Genomic DNA, 7,418 nt, shown 5'->3' on the forward strand with positions numbered 1-7,418 from the left:
CAGCCACCTGCTGCGAGTCGCAGGTCCCACTGATTCACTGAGCAGGGAGTAAATGAGAGCATGTGGCTTCCCAGGGGAGACCGGCTGGGCTGATCTAAAATAGGAGCCGAGGAAGCTGACCTGGTTTGGGCTGGTTATTTGGGGCTGGCATTCTGGGACTGTTCCTCAGGGTGCTGGGTAAGGATTTGTAATAGAAGCATGGTATCTGGGCAGTGCTAGCCCTTCTGGGGTGGGAAGGGCAGCATGGAAAAGCTGTTTGGGTGGAGGTCCTGGTCCTTATCTGTGTCCATGTGCTCAAGATCCCCTCCTCTTAGGAGGAAGCCTGGGATGGCAAGACTCTGTCTCCTCCCACCTACTTAGGTCTCTGAATCCAAGGACCTCAGGACCTCAGAAATCTATTCAAATAAAAGTTCATTAACATTCAATCTTCACTCAGCTAAAGCCAATGGCTTTTGCAATCCTGGCTCATAGAAATCTCCAGAAAGAAGTCCTAGGGTGCGATGTCATCAGAGAGTACCCCTGGCCTTAAGAGTTTCATTCTTTGGCACTTCACTTGAGGTGTGTTACATGCTGGCCTCCAGCACACTTCCAGCCCTCTCCTGGCCACAGTAAAGTCCCCAGAATGCTATGGACCTGTGTGGCTGCTGGCTTTCCCTGCCTGGCACTCCCTCCTGTCTCCTTATTACATTCTAAACATCTGGCAAGAATAGATTTGGTCTCTATACTTGGTTTCCCAACCCACCAGGCAGAGCTAACTGCTCCATTTCCCACTGTGATCTCAGTTCACACACCTCCTTCTCAGAAAGAGCTTCATGGACAGATCCTACGATGGGTGCCATCTCCCCCCTGTAGTCCAGTCAGACTCTCCGTCTACCCTGCCTTTCTTCTTTCCAGCATCCTCTATCTATCTATCTATCTATCTATCTATCTATCTATCTATCTATCTATCTATCTTTGCTAAAAGTCCTATATTTGAATACAATAAAGTAGCAACCCTGAAATCAAATTTTCTTCCTTTTCTAACTTAGGACTTAGTACTTGCTAGGCAATTGCTTTGCCACTTGAGCTATGTTCCCAGCACTTAAAAAATTTAGTTATCTTTTCAAGTAAGAGCTTGCATTTTTTTTTTTTTGCTTTGGCCCTTGATTTTCTTTCCTAGTTCTCTTGTGTAGCTGGGATCACAGACATGAGCCATCATGTTTGGGCTGTTGACTGAGATGAGTTATCTAATTTTCTGAGGCTGGCCTCAAGCTTCCAACCTGCCAATTTCTACCTCTCAGTGGTTGAAACTTATAGAGCCATCAAGTCCACCAATGTGTGTGTAATTTTAAAAATTGTTGTATTCCATGTTGGTGCTAAGGAACAGTCTGAAATGCCAACTTTCTTGAGTCTTCTTTGGGTTTTTCCCTGGCATGCATAGTTATTTCTAATTTTCCTTTAGCATACTATATACAACACATATAGTCTTGGATGTTCATGCTCTCAACATGGAAAAAAAGAGAAAAATGAAGAGAGGGAAAGGATGCTAGCTCTGTGTGTGTGTGTGTGTGTGTGAGTGTGTGTGTGTGTGTGTGTGTGTGTGTGTTGATGCCCATGGCTTGCACTCAGGGTCTGGTGCTGTCTGTGAACTTTTTTGCTCAAGACTAGTGCTCTACCATCACAGCTCTGCTTCCAGCTTCTTGGTGGTTAATTGCAGATCTGGATCTCATGGAATTTCCTGCTCAGGCTGGCTTCCCAACACAATCCTCAGATATCAGTTTCCTGAGTCATTAGGATGATAGGTCAGAGGGTGCTGGCCTTTCAACTTCCCTGGAGGTCACTGTCGATGGAGACACCACTATAGCAGCACTGGCTGTCCATTTCTTGGCCTGTTCTGCAATCAGGAACAACAGAGATCTGAGCACCGATTCTGCTATCTGGAGGACAGTGTCCTTTTGTATCTACTCTGACTTCTGGGAGCCCTGTGTAAGCTGCTTGAGGAGTGTGTGTATTACTGCCTGCTGCATGGTTTAGGGGTATGGACTGAGTAGTTGCTACTTAGCTAGAACTACAATTGTCCAAAATTGCCAGGAAGGTGGCTCATGCCTGTAATCCTAGCTACTTATGGAGTGGAGGGTGGTAGCAGCTGAGAGCCAGAGGATTGCCTTTGGAGGCCAGCACTGCCAGAAAAGACTGCAAGACTCTATTCTCCAATAAACCAGCAAAATACAGAGTGAGAGCTATGGCTCAAGTGGTAGAGTTACAATCTAGCAAGCATGAGGATCTGAGTTCAAGCCCCAGTGCAATCTCCTTCCCGTCCCTGATGCCCCTCCACCCCAAAGACCCAAATTAACCACAATTTGTTTTCTAAATTTTCTCTAGAAATTTGCAAGCCCTTGATTCTGGTGTTACAAAACTGTTGCTCCACACATATTCTGTTTGTAAAGTTGTTTTGCTTTCTGTTATGCAGTGAAAGCTATCTGATACACATCTGAAGGGGCCAAGTTAAGGAGGAGTGTTGCCTTCTGAACTTCAATTCTGAGACTCCAGTGCAAGCGTTGGAACCTAATGGCCTGGGTTGAAATCCCAGTTCCGCGACTTAGCATGTGTGGGACACTGGCAGGTCATTTTACTCCTCTCTGGCATGGTTTTGGCATATGCCGAGTGGGGACAGTACATATTCTGGCACATGGTAAGTGCTTGGGAAATACTGGTCACTGATGTCGCATCTTGTTGCTGATTATGGCATCTGAAGACTCTGCGATTCTGGTCCAGCTCAGCTGACCTGGATCCCAGGAACAGATGAGGTGTGGATGTGTTGTTGTCAGGCCACACAGTGGGTCTCATAGAATCCCTTACCTGACCCTCCAGCCCATTCAGGCCTTTCTGGCGGAGAAGGGCTCAGGAGATCCAGGTGTTCTGCAGGCCGGTGGAATTTCCTCTGCTAGATCCAATGGCCTCTAATAGCAGAGACCCACTTGGTCTTAAAATAAACATGTGTGTCACGCACACAGTGCTTCGGGGAGAACATCATTCCACATGCACAAGAGACACTTGCCATATTGTTAGGTTGTTTCTCTAAACACCTGGAGGCCTTTGGGTAATGACTTCATTTAAATGGAGCATCGGAGAAATTAGAGATGACACTACTGCTTCCACACCAGGCTTTTTAAGAAGTTAGTAAAGCATCCAGCCAACTCTTATACTCTGGTCCCTCCTCATCTGCTCAGAGACAGGATGAGACCCTTTGTCTCTTCACTTCTAACTTTCATAAGGTGTATGGATTTAAAGGTGGAGGTCACTGACAAGGGTTGGATATGTTAGATGTCCAAAAGTCTAGGTGCCAACAGCTCACACCTGTCATTATAATTACTCCAGATGTTGAGATCTGGAGGATCTTAGTTCAAGGCCAACCTCTGCAGTCATCTAGGAGGCTCTATCTCCACGATAAACAGCAAAACATTGGGCTAAAGATATAGCTCAAATGGTAGAGTGCCAGCCAAGTAAGCAAGCTAAGCAAGCACAAGGCTTGCTGGAATTCACACCCTACTACAGGCAAAAATAACAGGCTGAGGTAAGTGATCAAGGAATCAAAGATGTGATTATGGCAGTTCATCCAATGTTGTTATGAGATCTTCTCAAATGTTATTACCACAATTCATCCTCATGATTCAACTATGAGGAAAATCAAATCATTTGCTTCATCTTACAGATGAAGAAACCAAGGATTAGTACACTGAGCTGTCTTCCTGAGACCACAGAGGCACTGGGTGAGCCCTGGAGCCAGGTCTCAGCAGGGTGACGTGTTCTAGGACCCACCTTAATGCTTCTCTTCAAGATCTGGCTTAAATGATTTGTCTTCTAAAGCAACTGTTCTAGCTCCCTATTTATGAACGAAGGAACAGAATCTCAGTGTCACAAAGCTCAACAGGACCCAGGAATTAAGCCTTTGTGGTCTGTCCCCAAGGTCCATGTGACTGATGTTCCCTACATGTCTTTTCATGTGTATGTGCCAGTACTGAGGTTTGAACTCTGGACCTTTCTATCTCATTTAGCAGTTTTTTTTTCCTCTCAAGGCTGGCACTCAACCACTTAAGCCACATTTCCACTTCTCAGCTTTTTGCTGGTTAATTGGAAATAAGAATCTCATGAACATTTTTGTCCAGGTTAGCTTTGAACTACAATCCTCAGTCTTAGCCTCCTGAGTGGCTAGGATTACAGGTGTGAACCACCAGTACCTAGTGGTCCTCACAGGTCTTCATTCTTCCTTAAACCTTTGGAAGAGGATGGCAGACCTGTTTTGGCAACAGGACAACAGCTTTGATGGCCCTGAGTGGGTTGGATGGAGCCATTCCTCCTCTGGGATAAGGGCAAGTGGGGCCTTCCAGTGTCAGAGATGTCCTGGTCCAAAGGCAAGAACCCCAGTGGGATTTATATCCCACGTGCTCCTTTATGTGCACTTCCACAGGTTTCTGGGTGAATAGGTATCCCGTTACCAGCTTGGTTACACTGGTAATATTAATAATAATAATTATTAATAACAGTACAAATGGCAGCAGCAGTGGTGGCTACTTTGTTCCGTGCCTTCTGTGGGAAGATGCATCTCACAGTTGCACTTCCTTTCACAGGCCCACCTGGAAATATGAGAGAGTTTCCCCAGCACCTGGGGGAGGGAGGCTGCTGTCTGTGTCTGCCCCATGTATAGGTGGAAGAAGGGTTAGAAAGGGCTGGGTAGGATGAAAAGGGCAAGCCTTAGAGTGGCCTGGCCAATCAGGAAAGCTGGCTGTGCCCCTGACCAGCCATGAGGTAGAGTAGTTCCACCTCTTGCCCCTTGCTCTCCTCATCTGTAAAATAGGGACAAAGGTGGTTCCTACCTCCTGGATTGTTGTGAAGATAAAATGATTTGATCTGGCACAAGCTCTGAACAGGCCCTGGTATATGCTAGTGCTCAATACACGTTAGTAAGCTGTCCTAGCCTAGTGTATTACATTTACCTGACTGAAAACACAAACAACATATGTCAAATGACCATTTTCAAGACATTAGGCATCAACCAATGGGGAGAATGATCCCCAAAAGATGGGAAACAGCCCTATAACCCTCTAATAGGCTGGACAGATTATTACAGACTGGGGATATGAAGGAGGTGTCTAGGAAGGACGTGGTTTTTCTCTGAGCCGAGACTGAGCTGAGACGCAGGGAATGAGGCAGCTTCAGCTTTTGAGGCAAAGTCCCAGAGATGAGAAACCTATGCAGAGTAAAACAAGGGATTAACAAGCCTTGAGGTGAGTACTGACCACTGCCTGGTATGGGAGGAATCTACTGCTACTGAAGGTTGGAGGAAAACACCAGAGTGTTGGAGGGAGCAGCCCTGAAATGCAAACAGTTCCCACCGCACTGGTCTATCAGCCATGGGCCACAGTTCAGAGTGTCCAGAGGGATCTTGCTTCAGAAGCAAGGGAAAATTAGCTCTAGGTTAAAAGCCACTCTTTTCAAATTTAGCAAGTTTAAAAGCAAAAATTGAAAGATGTCATGTGTCCATGTTTCTCAACTGTGCTTACTCCAGAGCAAGGTTTAAGAGTATTTGCAAGAATGAAAGTATCAAGTGCCCCAGGAAGTAAATTTTACGATGCTTAGCATTCAATCAAAAATTTCTAGGCAAGCAAAAAGAATATATTGAATAAGTATGAAAGTTAATCATCAATCAAAGTCAGCTGAGAATAGACACAAATTATATAATTAGGAGGCACAAAGAACAAGAGTTATTATCATAGAATTACATATATCCTGAAACAAAGAAGAAAGGCTGTAAACACTAAGTAGATCTGTGTGAGATCAATGCAAAGCCAAAACTGGGTTTCAAGAAGTGGAAATAAAAATGTGTGGGGTTAAAAAAACCCAAAACAAAACATAGTACAGGATTGGAATGGCAGCTTAGACACTGCAGACAAGAAGGCTGGCTAACTCAGTGTCAAAGAAATACAGAGCATCAAAATGACACACACAGACAAAACAAATAAAAACTGAAAAACTTGAAGCTGCTTATGCATATAATCCCAGTCTTTGAAAGTTAGCAGGGATCAGAAAAATATTTGAAGGACCAAACGGGAAAATTCTACCCAGATTTGATGACAACTGTAACACATAGGAGCTCAAGTAATGGAAAGCATACCACTAAAATGTTTCCCAAGGCTAATGACAAAGAGAAAACCTTAAAAGCAGGCAGAGAAAAAAAATGACACATTACCTACAGAGCAACAAAAGTAGAGGACAGGAGGGTTGTCATCTACAACAATGCTAGTTGCTGGGCACAGTGGCTGAAGCCTGTAAGCCTAGGTACTTGGAGGCTGAGATTGAGAATTGTCATTTGAGGACAGCTTGGAATCAAGGTTCAAAGATAGCATCACAACCAATGGCTTTCGTTATCCTGGATCCAGGCTGTCAACTCCAATGACACAAGAAAGCACAAACAGGGGGATTACAGTCCAAGCTACCTCATGCATAAAGTGAGACCCTACCAAAACAATAACCAGTGAAAATGGGGCCTAGATGTATGGCTCAAGTGGTAGAGTACCTGCCTATAACAACGATAAGGCCCTTAGTTCAATCCCCAGTACTGAAAAACAACAACAACAAAACAGACTGAGAGGCTCAGGCAGGAGGACTTTGAGTTCAAGAACAGCTTGGTGTTATATACTAAGATCCTGTCTAAAAAAACTCCCCCAAACCCAAAATAGAAAATACCAAACAAAAACAAAGCTGGCATGGCGGTTCATGCTTATAATCCCAGCACCTGGGTAGAAGAGATGGGGGAATCCTATGTTCAGTATCTCAACAAAACCCCAACAAAAGTCCAGGAAACAAAGAAGCAAAATGTTTAAAGAACTGTCTATTGACAGTGAAATATTTTTCATAAAATAAGACAACATGAAGACGTTTCCAAATATACAGAAATGGAAGAGGAACGATCTCATCACTAGACAGTGTGCGTTCCAAGAACTCTTCAAGGCCAGCAGGAGGAAAATGACAGCAGATGGGAATGAAGGGTCTCCACACCCAGAGATCAAGAGCTCTGAAAACGGCAATTGCTACATTCCTTTCACAGATAATTGACTACTTAATGCTTATTATGTAGAAGTGAATGCAAGACAGCTTTAGCGCAAATATCGGAAGTGGCTGTTGTCAGGTTTTCTTACTCAACGTGAAGTGGCATATTATCACTTGAAAGTAAGTCTGTGACCAGTTAAAAATGTGTACTATGAGCCCTCAGGCAAAGAGCAACATAACAAAATGAAAAAGTTACAACTAAGAAGCCAAGAGAGGAGATAAAATACAATCATAAAATCTGCTAAACTAGCTAGGTGCCGGTGGTGGTTCATGCCTGTAATCCTAGCTATTCAGGACACTAAGGTCTGAGGATTATGGTTCAAAGCAAGCCT

Source organism: Perognathus longimembris, chromosome 7 (assembly GCF_023159225.1).
Source record: "Perognathus longimembris pacificus isolate PPM17 chromosome 7, ASM2315922v1, whole genome shotgun sequence".
NCBI classification, from domain to species: domain Eukaryota; kingdom Metazoa; phylum Chordata; class Mammalia; order Rodentia; family Heteromyidae; genus Perognathus; species Perognathus longimembris.